At 39.5% G+C, this 16,608-nt stretch overlaps 1 protein-coding gene across 1 annotated transcript in view; it reads right to left on the bottom strand.

The window, feature by feature from the left end:
* The window catches only part of cadps2 (Ca++-dependent secretion activator 2), a 201,793-nt gene that overhangs the window by 122,761 nt on the left and 62,424 nt on the right, over positions 1–16,608 (bottom strand). The gene's annotated exons all lie outside the window — the stretch shown is intronic.

Below are 16,608 nucleotides of genomic sequence, written 5' to 3'. Positions count from 1 at the left end.
GAGGCAATGACAAGAGACTTCGACTTCTGACAATAGTGTATGTGTTCAGTCAAGTCTTTGATCTTAATTGTATATAAGCCAGTAGGCCAGAAACTGAAATAACATCAATAGCAATGAGTTTGTGCAATCATGCTCAATCATGTTCAATCTTGTGTCATCACTGGGTCAAGTCATATGATTGAGAAAATGGAGTTTGCAAAATCACTGGGTTAAGGTTTGGTACCGTTACATCTGTATGTTTGAGTTTACAGGAGACAGAAAGACTGGGACATCTGCAGAGTCCCAGTCCCAAGGTGTTTTCAGGCTGGATATACTAAAATCTCTCCGGTCCATTCTGAGGGTTTCTTCCCAGAGTTTAGAAATGAGCCCATCCTAAAAACATTGAAGTAGAGGCGCCCAGGAAGAGCCGAACCACCTCATGTCTTGACTTAAAAGCTTCCCACCACATGTCTGAGTTCCTCATCCCTTCTCCAAGTCTGAGCACAGTTGCTGCTCAATTCAACCACTTGTATCCACAGTCATATAATTTCAGTCATTTACCCGTGTTAATGACCATCGGTAAGTGCTGGAAAATACTTAAACCATGGCAATAAGAACATGCCAATGAGAGCAATCCACTATAAATAAAAACATGTCAGTTACTTTTATAATAATATGTAAATATTTAAAAAGCTACAGCTCAGGTGGTAAAGGGGATTGCTACAAATTACAGTGTTATTAGTTTGATTACAGGTCAAACTAATAACAGGTCAGTATGCACAAGACAAATCACTGATTCATCCTTTTATCCCATCATTGGCAGTGCTGTTGCCATAGACATACGATGGATGGACAAGACAGACAATGAGAAGCACTTTGTGGAATTACTAAGGTTAAATGAATACTGCAGTTTCCAAACACAGTCATACATGAGAAACATGTTAAACAGAAGAAAATATTAGAAAAAAGGGGTTTTAAAGGGGTGATTAATAGGAAAAAAAAAAATATATATATATATATATATATATATATATATATTGTTAAGGTTCAAAATTGAGGAAGGAGAGTACAAACCACCCATGGTCCAGAAGGTCTTGGTCAAACAATGATTTTAATGACTACACACGTGTGGGAAGACACTCTGTACGCCGACAGCAAGTGATCTCCGACTTAATCAAAGCATAAACAGATATTTTATAGCATCAGGGTTTGATTTACTGACGCCCCTTCATGCGTCACAGATACATTTTATACATAGATCAGATCAACACCACAATAGCTTTTCACCCAGAAGATCATCTTCTATTTTCATGGCTGGTACTTTCCGTTCTTGTCTTAAAGTGAATTGTTCCTCTTTCTTGCCGAGACATGACTAATCTCTCCTCTAAATAAATCTAACTAATGTGTGTGTGTATGTGTTGACCTCACATGCTCTTTGTGTCACCTCTTCACCTACTGTCTGTGTCTCGTCCTCAAATGCTCTTTCTCAATTCACCTGTTGCACTTCTGACCTTTTACCAGACCAGAGGCTCACTGAGACTATATGTATGTCTTCTACTAAATAAATGTTTTAATCAAGAACCCCTACTAAAAGCTTAATATAAAATGATCTGATATATAAGTGTTTTGTAAGCATGTATTGCAATTCCTTCTATGGCTCCAAGTCACTTGCACAATAGATTGTCCGAACATCGCGCCGAACAAAGCTTCCGACCCCCAATTAATTGACCGAGCTCCAACTCTTTAATAAGCACAGATATGCATTGTGTATAAAATAGTCATAACTGCTTAAGGCCTTCTTAAAGCTGTCTGTTACATTGTTAAAGCCTCGTCTTAGCCTGCTGCTCAAAATAACTTCCACTTCTGCAAAACTCTCCAAGCCTGTTTCCTGTCCTGTTACTTTTAGCCTTTCTGAAAGACACACTGTTTAAACCTCTAAACACAATATAAACTCCAGATTATATTATTAATGCAATGGTAATGATGACAATTATTTAACAATAGCAGTAAAATAATTTCCCTGCTCCACAATATATATATATATATATATATATATATATATATATATATATATATATATATATATATATTTTTTTTTTTTTTTTTTTTTTTTTTTTTTTTTTACTAAAAATATGGAAAGTTTGATACAATACCATGGATCTATTCATGTCTTGTCTCAGGTCTTGGTATCAGACATGCTAAAGTCCTAATGTGTGTACTGCAAAAGAAAAGTGACTGCATAATGTAAAGATGCACAATATGGGAAAAATCAAGCAAATTGCAGTTTTTATTTCTTCTTATGAGTATTGTGGGGTGGCAGGTGTGTATGTGACTGTGTCAAAACAAAGTGCAACAAATGTGGGACAAAGTCCAGCTATAAAACTAAAAAATGTATTTTAAAAAAATGCACACAATACATATTATTTAAACTGATTATTTCATTAACTTGGGTGTGTTCCTGAGTTTTATTAATGATAACAGAGAAAAAAAACATTACAAGATTTTCATATGAGTACATTCTGGAATAGCTAGTAATGAAGTCATTTTTATGCAGCAGCCCTGACAGTTCACTTTGGATGTGCACTGCCTGAAGCTGCAGGCGATAATGAGGCTTTGGGGTCAGTGATGAAAGAATCAACAGAAAATGAAAAAAAAAATAAAAGAAGCCGAAGAGGCGCAGGGTGTCCCAGCCTGAGCAAACCTGGGTCATTTCCAGTCCTTTCAGGCCTTTCTGATAATGGCCCTGCCAAATGAAAAGCCTAACACTCTCCACTCTGCCTTTATTGTGGGAGTACATTTCAGGATGGGAAGCTTCTGACCGTGACACATGGCCCCACAAAAGACCACAGCTCACTGAGAATACTGGCGCTGTTTCCACGCCTGTGGCTCATGCCCAAGACAAGCTTTAGTGATCACTTTTATTATCGCTGTCATTTTGTTTTTTGTGTGGATGCAGAGAAGCCCATGAGGACTCTCAGGCATTTGTGCTTTTCATCTCCTCCTCATTTTCTTGTTGCCTTTGTCCAAAAGAGAAAAGCGAAAAACAAAAAAACAGGAGAAGTGAAATCTCCACAATCAACTTCCAATCAACGCTCCTCTGCTTTCTTTTTCCATCTTTTCTTTTCATTCTTCCACTTTTCTGTCAGCGACTGCCCTTCGGGTGTGATGGCCTGCTTTCTCTCTAATTCCAATGTAGGTCATTTTAAATTTGTTACCTCCATAACAGTGTACTGTCCTCAATGTAATTTAGAGAAAAGACAGGGAGTGAAGGAGATAGGACTCTAAAGAAAGCGAGACAAAGAGATATAGATTAGTACTGATAATAAGAGGAGGGAAAAGGAGGGGTAATATTGATTGGGAGACAGACGGCCGGAGGAGTGATGTTGATTTCTGTCAAGTCCAACTTTCAGCTATTATGTTCAGGTTGTGTGTGTGCGCGCGTGTGTGTGCGTCTGTGTGTGTGTGAATGAGCAGAAAATATGGATCGATCTTCATGCATTTTTCTCGGCTATCTACAGGTTTTTCTGCTCTGGAAGTTTCTCATTAGTGTGACTACATGAGCATAATTTTCTGGTTTTGCTGAACATGACACACAATTGCACAAAAAATGGTCAGTCAAAGGCACAAATTCAATTGATTATTCTTAGGACTGGTTTCTGTTGGGGACACCAAACTATGACTAGTATTAGTAGCTACATGCAACCTAAACTAAACACGCACAGCCATTGTTTATAAGTTTCATAAATGAATAAAACAGACACACAAATCCATACACCAGTTAAGTACAGGCAGAAAGTAAAAAAACAAACCAAACAAAGCAAAGAAGCAACCAACATTTTTAAACTTCAGTGTCAATAAAGAATGAATACCTTCTTAAAACTAATTGAAACAAATAATAATATTCAGGCAAAACATTAGCAGCCTGAATTAACTGCATTCAAGACATTTAAAATTGCCTTAGATTTATTAAGTTCGATACATTTTTGTTTACTCTGCAGCTGATTACAAGAGGAAGGAGCTGCAAATTTGAATGGTCTTTTTCTAAATTCAGCACAAACCTCTGAGACAGAACTCTTGGGATCTAACACAATACCTTTTTTGACGAAGTCTATAAATTACATGCAAGCAAACCAAGAACAGCCTTATAAATGTGAATATATCAGTGGGCGAGTCTACAGCATACTTTGGTTTCGACCAGTCCTCTATTTATCGTCTCCAGTTGGTCCAAAAATGCAACTGCTTGTCTGTTGACTAGTACAAAATGGAGGGAGCATATAACCCAGTGTTGGCCTCTTTACACTGGCTTCCTATTAGTTACAGGAACCAAATTAACATTTTACGTTTTGTTTTTAAACAGATAGGTAAGACGAGCCCCTTCTTACCTATCTGAGCTTCTATCAATGCATGCAAACAATGCAAACTAATGTTATTTATTCCAAGGTCGAAACCTAAATCTCGCTGTGAAAGGACCTGCTACATCTCTCTGTTGCAGGTCCCAGACTCCGGAATAGACTACTGCCAAATATTAGATCTACACAAAACACTAGAATATTTTAAATCTCTACTACTAATTACAGCATGGAGCCCTACTCTAAAAGAACATAAAGGTAAACACTGTCTGTGAAGCTGGATTTAAGAAATAAGTGTTTAAGTTGAAGCATTTATAACAGTTGAGGGCCATCTTGTGCCAGCACATCCAACCAATACATAAAATAACAGGTTACTACATGTGCATCACATCACAAAATATATCTTTTTTTACCAAAGCACAATGAAATCCCAACACTAACACACAACATACAAACCACTTACTGCTAAAGAGACAGAATGAAAGTGGGCAGTGTATCTTTGCCTTTTTAAAAATAAAAACCGCTGCAGCAGGGGGCAGTACAAAAGCAACCCCTTACACTGCTTTTTGGTTTTAGTTTCCTTGTTTACACTAAATGATCAATTCTGTCACTAGTTAACTAACAAACTACTCTAAGCAACAAACTCTTAGCAGCAATCAACCAACCCAGTGAAGTTATGTTCTCTACAGGCACGAGATGGTGCTCAACACCTTCTAACGTTCTAAAAAATGTAAACACGTATGGCTTAAACCAAGTCGCAGACAGTCTTAAATCTACAGCAGTTGTTTTAGATTTATTTCATGAATAATATATGTAGTGTTTAAGGTCCACTTTAATAAATTCCTTTAAAACATTAAATCATTATTTATTTACATTTTTTAAATCCGCAGATTATGTTTGTCTGTTATTCAATACTGATGATCTGAAACATTTAAGTATGAAAAATATTTTAAAATGTTAGAAATCATGGAACAAAAAGGACCAAATTCAGACTCCAGCAACAGAATTCATAATCAATAAAAAAACAAACTTTTATTTAATCTACTTCGACGATGAGATCTTTAAGATGTGATGATCATTCAGGATAAATAGTCACACTGTATGCATCAAAGTTGTTCAAGTGTTTATGACAGCATGCAAGCTTTAAATATCCTTTTTTAAATAAAAAGAAAAAAAGTTAAAATTGAGCTTTCACACATCTGTTGTTGGCTTCTCTTTACTGGCAAGAGATGGAGACGTTATGGTTTTTCCTGAAATCACCATAGAATTAACCAGTAATTAAATTTACTTACCCAGTACTTAAAATATAGCATAACGAGTATTTTGAAATTATGGCTATCTTACAGGAAAGGAGACACATGGTGACGGAATTACCAAGGGACTTTAGCTTGCATAACACTCAGGTATTCTATGTATGAAAATATCTTGCTGGAGTGGAAGTTGCTAACAGGAGAAGGTGGTGCCAAATCTCAAACCTTTAATCATCTCAAACTGGTTCGCTTGGGATGTGGTGAAATGGGGTATTTTCAAGATGGATGTGCAGATTGATTGATTGATTGAATCTTTATTTTGAACATGTTGAAAAAGTATAAAAAAAAAAAATAGAATTAAAAGAGACAAATGAACAAAGCAAACAAAAGGAAAACGAGCAACCACAACTCCAAATAACGTCCATGTTCAAAAAGGAGCAGGAAGAAGCATAAGCTTATTTAATCCCACCCCTTTTCCACTATCTAGTATCAATAGACTACAGAAATACCTCCTTGCAATTACATTATATGTTATGTGTAATTTTTTTTTTTTTTTTTAATATATACACATATATGTTTCTATCTATCCATACCTACGTATATACACACATACGCACATATACACATTTTCAATAACCCCATTAACACCTGAAGGATACACAACCTACAATTTTATATATATTTAATATATATATATATACATACATACATATATACCCATACCAACAAACCCGTGCATGCGCACACACATGATAATATTAGACAAGAACACCCTATCAAATCTCTACCTTTTCCCTGTACCCTGTAAAAACCATATCCTTAAACCGCTTTTTAAACTGCGCCATGCTTGGACATTGCTTCATATCTTTACTTAGTCTGTTCCACAGCTTCACTCCACACACAGAGATGCAAAAACTTTTTAATGTTGTACGGATACGAGGATGTTTTAAATTTAATTCCCCCCTCAAATTGTATCCCCGTTCCCTTTTAGAAAACATTTTTAGAATATTGTCAGGAAGCAGGTTATTTATTGCTTTATATATAATTTGTGCTGTGAACATGAAAATGAACCAGATCTGTGAATTTTAGAATTTTTGATTTTAAGAATAGTGGATTTGTATGATCTCTGTAACCAGTTTTATGGATTATCCTTATGGCCCTTTTTTGTAATATAAAGATTGATGATAGCGAACATTTGTAAGTATTGCCCCAAACCTCTGCACAGTAATTCAAATACGGTGCAATCAGGGAACAATAGAGAATGTGGAGTGATTTGTGGTCCAGAATGTGTTTTACTTTACTCAAGATTGAGACACTTCTTGAAATTTTGTTATGTATATGATTTATATGAGACTTCCAGTTTAATTTATCATCTATAATCACACCAAGAAACTTATGTTCAAGTACTCTTTCAATTTCCACACCATCTACATGAATCTGCACTTGTGCATTTCTAAGGGAATTCCCAAATAAGATAATTTTAGTTTTACTTAGATTTAGCGATAGTTTGTTCCTGTTAAACCATTTTTTAATTTTGCACATTTCTGAAGTAATTGTATCCAGCAGCAAACAAACAAGGGATGTTTCCATATTCTCTCCACCTGTCTAAACGAAACACCCAGCATACATCATTAGACATACACGCACAATTAAGGGCATGCTGAGGTTTGTCACATGGAATGTAAATGGAGCTGGCACCAGAGGAAAGAGGTTAAAAATATTTAACCAGCTTAAAAAACTACAGGCAGATGTTGTTTTATTACAAGAAACTCACAAACCTGTCACAGGTTTAAATGAACTTAAAACACCTGAGTTTCCTAACGTGTTTGCAGCCGGTTATAATTCCAGACAACGGGGAGTAGCAATTTTAATACATAAAAATGTTAATTTTACAGTACTCGATACAGTTATAGATCCAGAGGGTAGATTTCTAATTATTAAACTATCAATATTGAACAAAAAACTATGTATTGTTAGTATATATGGTCCAAATGTTGATGAACCCTCATTCTTCCACGGTTTTTTTAGTGCACTCTCTGAACACCTTGATTGCACACTCATTCTTGGCGGTGACCTCAACCTTGGACTAAATGAAGAAATGGATAGGCTCAACACAACAGGAACTCAGCGTAATTGGCAGTCCACAAATATAATCAAACAGTATATGAACGACTTTGGTCTTTGCGATGCATGGCGCTCTCTTCACCCCACCAGTAAGGAATATACTTTTTTCTCGCATGTTCATCACTCTTACTCTCGTCTGGATTATTTTTTGGTCAGCAGCTCACTGCTGTGTGACATTTCAGACACTGAGATTCATCCTATAGCTGTCAGCGATCATGCTCCTGTATCTTTAACACTAATGCACAAGAATAATACTACGCCAAGTAAAAACTGGAGATTTAATATATCACTACTTAAAGATGAAGACTTTATTAAATACTTTAAAAAGGAATGGACTTCATATTTAGACTTTAATGACACTCCCGGAATATCTGCTTCTGTTCTATGGGAAGCAGGGAAAGCTGTGATGAGAGGTAAAATAATTTCTTTCTCATCACACAAAAAGAAAGAAGAAAACAAAAATATTCAGGAATTAGAAAAAAACATCAAATCACTAGAAGAAGCCTACGCGTGCTACCAAGATCAGGAAACATTGAACAAAATATGCAAAACAAAACTAGAATTAAATGAAACTATTAATAAAAAAACACAATTCCTTATACAAAGACTTCGCTTGCAGAATTTTGAACACAGTAACAAATCAGGTCGATTTCTAGCTAACCAGCTAAAAATAAATAAAGAAAAAACAACTATATGTGCTGCTAAAGATTTATCGGGGAACACAATATATGATCCTGGAAGAATAAACAACATTTTTAGGGATTTCTATGAAACTTTATACTCACCACAAATAAACCCATCTAAAAATGAAATTGATCTGTTTCTTGACAACGTAACTCTTCCAAAATTACTAGACAGTCAAGCAATGGAACTGGATTCGCCACTGACGCCAAGTGAACTCCAGGAAGCCCTGATAAGTATGCCCAATAATAAGGCTCCAGGTCCAGACGGCTTCCCTGCAGAATTCTACAAAGAATTCTGGACAATTTTGGCACCAGTATTCCACAGCATGTTGCAGGAAATCGAGGAAAAGGGCAGACTACCACCAAATATGAATTCTGCCAACATTAGTCTCCTGCTAAAACCAGGCAAAGACCCTTTATTTCCCTCAAGCTATCGTCCAATTTCTCTTTTAAATGTAGACCTTAAAATAATCTGCAAAGCTCTCTCAAAGAGATTAGAGAAAATGACCCCCCTCTTAATTCATCCTGACCAAACTGGTTTCATAAAAGGTCGGCACTCCTCAACAAACACTCGTAGATTACTTAATTTAATAGACTACTCATACGATAAAAACATCGAAGCCATAATATTATCTCTAGATGCAGAAAAAGCATTTGACAGAGTTAATTGGAAATTTTTATTCGCAACTTTACACAAATTTGGTTTTGGAAACTCTTTCATAAACTGGATAAGAATATTATACAATTCCCCAACGGCTCGTATCAGAACAAATGACCAGACATCCTCCAGCTTCTGTCTCCTGAGGGGCACCAGACAGGGATGCCCACTCTCTCCCTCACTTTTTGCAATTTTTATCGAACCTCTAGCAGCAGCATTTAGACAGGCTACAACAATTAAGGGCATAAAATGTAAGAACATAGAACATAAAATCAGTCTCTATGCAGATGATGTGTTGCTTTTTCTGCAAAACACACAAACCAACCTCTCTGAGGTAATTACTTTAATAAACTGGTTTTCAAGAGTTTCAGATTATTCAATTAACTGGCCAAAATCTACAGTTCTCCCCATTAACTGCTCCTTCCATAATTCTTCCTCTGCCCCACTGCAATCCGGAAATATTAAATATTTAGGTATTAATGTCTCTCCTAAGCTTTCAGACTTAACTAAACTAAACCACATCCCACTTCTAAAGAAAGTAGAAGGCGATCTGACTAGATGGAAATCTTTACCCATATCACTCATGGGAAGGGTCGCCACTATAAAAATGATGATCTTGCCAAAAATAAATTACTTATTTTTGATGATCCCTAACAAACCATCACAAGATTGGTTCAGATCTCTGGATTCATATATTTCCAAATTCCTTTGGAAAGATAAACGCCCGCGTATTAGCTTAAAAACGCTACAAAGAACCAAGGATAGAGGAGGATTAGATCTGCCTAATTTTCACCAATACTTCTTAGCCAACAGGCTTCAGTTCATCTCAGAATGGTTAAAACATACCTTCTTAGTTGAGCCCTGGCTAGATGTTGAACAGGCACTATGCAAGGATCTAGAGATTTCAGACCTACCATTTATTAGCTCAAACATCAAAAGACATGAATGCTTTAAAAGTATCAACATCAGCTTTTCTCTAACAGCATGGTGGGAGTTTCTAAAAATAACGGAGTCTTCATTAATCCCATGCAAACGTACACCTATCTGGAATAACCCTGACATATTACAAAACAATAATATGATTAATTTCCCAGAATGGAGTTGTAAAGGAATTAAATACTTAGAACATATATTAGAGGGAACAGAATTTATTCCATTTGACAGACTAGTTGAACAATATGGGATCAACAAGACAAGGTTTTTAGAATATCAACAAATTAAATCCATAGTAAAAAAGAAATTTAACCTCAGTCAAGTTGAATTACAAACACCACTAAGTGCGGCACATTTTCTTACTCTTAAATCCCCCAAATTATTATCTAAAATATACAGAACACTTTCTAAATTAGATGAATCAATATCCCTTCCTACTGCAAAGTGGGAAGCAGATTTATCAGTCAACCTAGACCAAAACTTCTGGTCTCAGATTTGCTTAAAAACTTTTAAATTAATTAAAAATCCCAGTCTGCAATTAATACAATACAAAATACTTCATAGAGTGCACTATACAGGTCATCGGATGTTCAAGATGGGCTTTACATCTTCCAACAACTGCTCACACTGTCAAGGCAATACACCAGACAATTACATCCACGCTCTTTGGTTCTGTCCACCAGTGCAAAAGTTTTGGCGCGAGATATGTGAAGACTTATCAAAGTGTCTGAAATGTAACATTCCAACCTCCCCCTTAGTGTGTTTGTTGGGCAGCTTAGATAATATCACTTCAGAAAAGAATATCGCCCATATGATCCTCACTGCCCTATGCATAGCCAAGAAAACAGTCCTCATGAACTGGAAAAATAAAAATAATCTCAATTCTAACCAATATAGAAATTATCTATTAGATTACATTAGTCTTGACACAGCCTCTGCCACCACATTAGATCAATTGCTCTGGGCCCCTTTTATCAGCTCCATCACCTAGTGGGGGTGGGGGGTCATAGTTTGGTCCCGCCTTCACTGTTGTGATTGGTGAGGGGGTAGGGACAGGCTTAGGGCGTCGGGGGGTTCCCCGGAGGCATCTTCCTTGGGGGGCTCAACCCAGGGTAGCGGTCACGTCCGGTTGAGGGCTCTGTTGGCTCTCAGGTGACTGTTTCCTCGCGGCTGCGTGCAGCGGGGCTAGGGGAGGGTCTGTGCTGACGGACGTGGGTTACTGACCTGGCAACCTGGCTGCCCCTGGGTGGGTCCGGGATGGGCGTGAGGTTCTGGGAGCGCTCCGTCTCTGGGCTGGGGCCCGGGCCGGGCCTCGGGGGCTTGGGTCCTGGTTGGTGTGTTGCCGGGGTTGTGGGCGGGTGGGTGCATGGGGGCCCGGCCCTGGAGCAGGGTGCCGCCGGTGCGTCGAGCCGCCTGGGGGGCTCTTCAACTGGTGGGGGGGATGGTCACATCTTGCAGGAGCTTTCTTCTCTTCAGGAACTCTCTGCAGGAGGGGGAGATACAGGAGAGGTGGAGGAAGATCTCAGCCTGGGCGTTTACCGTCTTATGTAGTCTGGAAGATGTGTGGTTGGTGGGGTGGGTGCAATTTTCTCTGTGGTGGGGTTGGGTGGACTGTCCAGGGCTCTGTGGAGCCGGGGGGCGCTACTGCACTGGGCCCCGGTCTGATGGGCCTGGGCCCCCCTTCCCTGGCGGGTCGCGGAGGGTGGGAGTGCCTACTGGGGTCAGCGGGGGAGCTGGCCCCAGGGAGGGGTTACCTGCCCCTCCCTTCCTTCCCTCCCCATCTCCAGCTGCCTCCCTCTTCCCGCTCCTCCACAACCACCCACACATGCAGGGCCTTGGAGTGGGGGTATGTCACCAGGGTGCAGAGGAGGCTACCCCCCCCCCCCCCTGTCCCCTTCTGGCTGCCTCTGCCTCAATTTTATCCCACAACTTAGACACTCACATTATTCACACTCTCATTACACATACATATAGGATCTTGGGGGTGGGCACAATCACGGAGTCCAAATCACCATCAGGGTGTATACCTCACCCCTGACGTCGTTGCCCACCTCTCAATTTTAAATACACTTAGTCATTGAGGGTTAGCAGGAGGGACTATGCGCTTACCTGCTGCTCCTTGGCAGGTAGCTCCATGCCCTCCTGGGTTTTAATTGCACCTTAGAACACATATGCATCAACACTACAATGAGCGGGTGGAGGGAGGTTTGGAGTCTTCTCCCACCCCCATTCTCTGCGGCCTGCTGGAGCGGGAGGGCTAGTAGGAGGAGTTGGCCGTCCGACTGCGGTCTGGGGTGTGGGGCCTCCCTGCTGCTGCGGAGTCGGGGTGGTCTGCCTCTCCCCACCGCAGGGAAAAGGGTAACACCACCTGGGTCTGGGTGCAATTCCCCCCTCCAGGGGCAAGGGTACCTAGACCCGGTTTGTAGAGTACGCTTGGGGAGTGTGATTGTGTGTACAGCGTCTCTTTATGTCTGTCTCCACGTTGGTTGAGTGTGGAGTGAGTGCATATGAGAGCATGAGGGTGGGAATGGATGTTTGAGTCTGTGTGTGCCTGTATGTCTGTGTCTATATGTCAGGTTGGGTATCAGACGCCACCTCTCTGGGGACACCTCAGGCCCTCCAAGGTTTGGAGGCCTATCTCCACCCACCACCACTTCCCCTGCCGGTGGCGGACTCCCTCAGGTGTCGGTGTGTTGGTGGTTCTTTGTGTCTGGGGGTGGGCGTCCGGGTACACACCGGCTCACTCCTTGGCGGCCGCTTGTCGGGGCCTGGGGCCTGGGGCTCGCTCGGGCCCCTTTGGAGGTGGGGTGCCCCCGGCCTCTCGGCCTAGGGCTCGGTCACTCAGGCGCAGCTGGGGGCCGGCGGAGCTCACGGGCGCGTCACTGCAACTCCCCCTGACTTCTGCTCCGCGGCTGCTGGGCGAGCCCTCATCTGGGACTCTCCTCAGCTCTTACTGGGACAGTGGCGCGGCTGCCCCTCTGTTGGTCTTCCATGGTCTCTTGTGTTCTGGGGGCCTCTGGATGTCTGGAGTTTTGATCTCCTCCATACCCGCTTCACACCCTGGAGGACGGGGCTGTGGCCCCCCCACACTCCCTAGCAGATCATTACATGGAGAAACCTTTGGAATGCAAGCATGCTGATCCACACAGGTATGCACACATGGGTATTCACAGACGCGGACTAAAGCTTTCTTGGCTGCTGCCTCAAAGCACACTGTGCGCTGTCTATCTTGCGTGCTGCACAATATCGTTTATTACTTAGTAAATACTGATATCTATGACTAGCTAGTTTATTGTGATGGTGCTTTGTTTTCTCTATTATTATGTTGCTCTTTGTTGTTTGCTGTCTCCTCTGTTTGTTTGTTTTTGTTTGTTTGTTTTTTTTTCTCCATACAGGTGACCCAGGAGTTCTTTTTTTTTCTCTCTCTCTTCCCCCCCCTTCTCACCGTCTCTTCTCCCCTTTGGTTTTCTTTCTTTCTCTCCCCCTCTCTCTCTCATTCATTCCCCCTGTCCTATTTATTTAAAAAAAAAAAAAAAAAAAAAAATGACAAAGGATGAACTGAAGCTCTGCCATCACGTAATGTCGCATACTGCTGTTTCTGATGTCATTTAGAAAAAAAAAAAAAAAAAAAAAAAAAAAAAGTAATTGTATCCAGCAGCTCCTTTAGATTCCCCCCAGAACAAAAAATATTTGTGTCATCTGCAAATAATACTAATTTTAATATATCAGATGCCTTACAAATATCATTTATATAAATAATAAATAATTTTGGACCCAGTACAGAGCCTTGTGGAACACCACAAGCAATGTCCAAGCATGATGAGGAATGGACACCCAGCTTCACAAATTGTTTCCGGTCACTTAAATAATTTTTCACCCATTGCAGTACAACCCCCCTAATCCCATACCGTTCCAGTTTATTAATTAATATGTCATGATTGATTGTGTCGAATGCTTTCTTGAGATCCAGAAATACTCCAGCTGCATACTGTTTCTGATCTATAGCATTCGTAATCTCCTCAATTGATTCGATTAATGCCAGAGATGTTGATCTTTTTGATCTGAATCCATATTGACTGTCAGAGAGTAATTTATATTTATCTAAGAATTTGTCTAATCGTTTATTAAACAGGTTTTCTAGGATTTTGGAGAATTGCGGTAGTAAAGAAACAGGCCTGTAATTTGTGAAGTGGCGTCTATCCCCGGTTTTATACAGCGGCACAACTTTAGCTATTTTCATTTTGTTTGGCACTTTTCCCGTCTGAAATGATAAGTTGCAAATATATGTTAGAGGTCCTACAATTCCTTCAATGACCTTCTTGACGATTTTCATGTCAATATCATTACAATCAGTAGATGTTTTATATTTACACATGTGTACAATGTCAATTATTTCTTTTTCCTCCACTGATGTGAGGAACATTGAGTTAGGGTTCCTTTCAATCAGGTTTTCACTACATTCTACTGATGGCAGTGACTCAGGAATTTGTTCTGCCAGTTTTGGTCCAATATTTACAAAATAATGATTAAAGCTGTTGACCTTATCAGCAGTGTTTTCCATAATATTGCCATTATCGATAAAGTATTGTGGATAACTTTGTTGTCCAGAATTATTTTTAATGATACCGTTTAAAACATCCCATATTCCTTTCATATTATGTTTATTGTTGTTCAATATTTTACTATAATACTCCTTTCTACATACACGTATAATATTGGTCAACTTATTTTTGTATTTTTTATATTTATTTTCAGCATCTTTTGTTCTTTGTTTTAGGTATTCCCTATAGAGTGTATTTTTCTTTTTACATGCATTTTGTAAACCCTTAGTGAGCCATGGTCTATCTGAATATTTGTGCTTTCTGTTGTATTTTATTGTTGGACAGTTTTTATTGTACAACTCCATGAATATTCTTAAAAATATGCCATATGCAATATCAATATCAGCTTCTTTGTACACATTGTCCCAGTCCTGATTTAATAGATCGTTCTTAAGTGCATTCACAGTTTCTTCTGTCCTTACACGTCTGTATCTCAGTTGTTCTTCATGCTGATTTTTCTTATAATTAGTGTCATAAACTGCAAAAACTGGTAGGTGATCACTGATGTCATTAATTAATATTCCGCTCACAATGTTGTTTTCCATATTGTTAGTGAAAATATTGTCAAGTAAGGTGGCACAATGTGGTGTAATTCTGCTAGGCCTGGTTATTTTAGGATGTAAACTCAAACTGTACATAGTGTTTAGGAATTCGTCGGTCATTTTATGCTTTTTTGGATTCAACAGGTCAATATTAAAATCACCACAGATAAACATAACTTTTTGATTTGTTTTAGAGAATATTTCCTCTATGAAGTCATTAAATACTTGAATACTAGAGCCAGGTGTTCTATATATACAGCTAATTATTACATTTTTTTCTTTTTCCTTATAAATTTCAATTGTTATACATTCTAGTAAATTATCAATTACAGTTGTCATACTTTCTACCACCTTGTAGTTTAGGTTTTTATCCACATACACAGCTACTCCCCCTCCACTCTTGTTCCTTCTATTTACAAAATTCACTTCATATCCCTCCAGTCCAAAGTCCATTCCTTTCTCCGCATTGATCCATGTTTCAGAAATGGCAATAATTCCAAATGGATTTGTCAACTCATTTAGATATTCCTTTATATTGTTGAAGTTGGCATACAGACTTCTGCTATTAAAATGGATTATTGATAATTTATTTTCCGTGTTGATGGTGTGCTTAAACTGTTCATCAGTGAAGTAGCAGCAGTTACTGCTAATGTTGTAGAAGAAATTATTTTCCGGGTCTATATCCTTTTCTAAGTCTAGAACATTATGGTCTGTGTATCGAAATGTTCTCAGTTCCAGATTATCATAAAGAGAATTCCAATGAGTTATGTTGATATTGTTGCCGGATGCAGATGAAGTTCTTTTGGACTGTGCCATGTGTTGTGTTGTGTGCCACGTCACATGTGTATTCATACCTCCAGAGTAAGTTGACCTCAGTATTTGTCCAGCTCTTCCATATTTCTGATGACCAACACTTTGGCTTGTTCCGGTGTTCCATTGAGTTTAATGAATACTTTGCAGTTGGTGGTCCATGTATTTTGAATTTTTCCCTGTTTCTTCAAGTAACGTGCTTTCCTGGCAATGTCCGCATTTCTTTTTATCAGATGTTCGTTCATGAAGACATCGGATCCTTTCAGTTTCTTTCCTTGTTTTAACAGTGCTGTTTTCTGTTTTCTGTTTGCAAATCTCACAATGATGGCTGGTTTGTCACTGTCATTTTTTCGGGGTAGAGGGTGGCAAGCCTCAATGTTGTTATAATCCACTTCCACACCTTTGGACCGTAGAAAGGTAACCACTTGATGCTCCGTGGAGTTGACATCTTCCTCTCCTGGCCCTCCTACATTGTCAGTGGCGACCGCCCGGGCGTATGACCGGGGTTTGATGCGAAGCCCCGTGATGATAACATCGTTCATCCGGGTGTACTGCTCCAAATCCGCCACTCTGTTCTCCAGGTACGCCAGCCGCCGATCCTTCTCAGCGTTCTGGATGCGGAGAGCCTTAACTTCCTCGACCAGGTCCAGGATGGCTTTCTGCTGCAGTTTGACAGTAG

The sequence above is a fragment of the Rhamphochromis sp. 'chilingali' genome (genome assembly GCF_963969265.1).
Source record: "Rhamphochromis sp. 'chilingali' genome assembly, chromosome: 2".
Classification (NCBI taxonomy): Eukaryota; Metazoa; Chordata; class Actinopteri; order Cichliformes; family Cichlidae; genus Rhamphochromis; species Rhamphochromis sp. 'chilingali'.
This window is presented reverse-complemented; position numbering and strand designations above follow the sequence as displayed.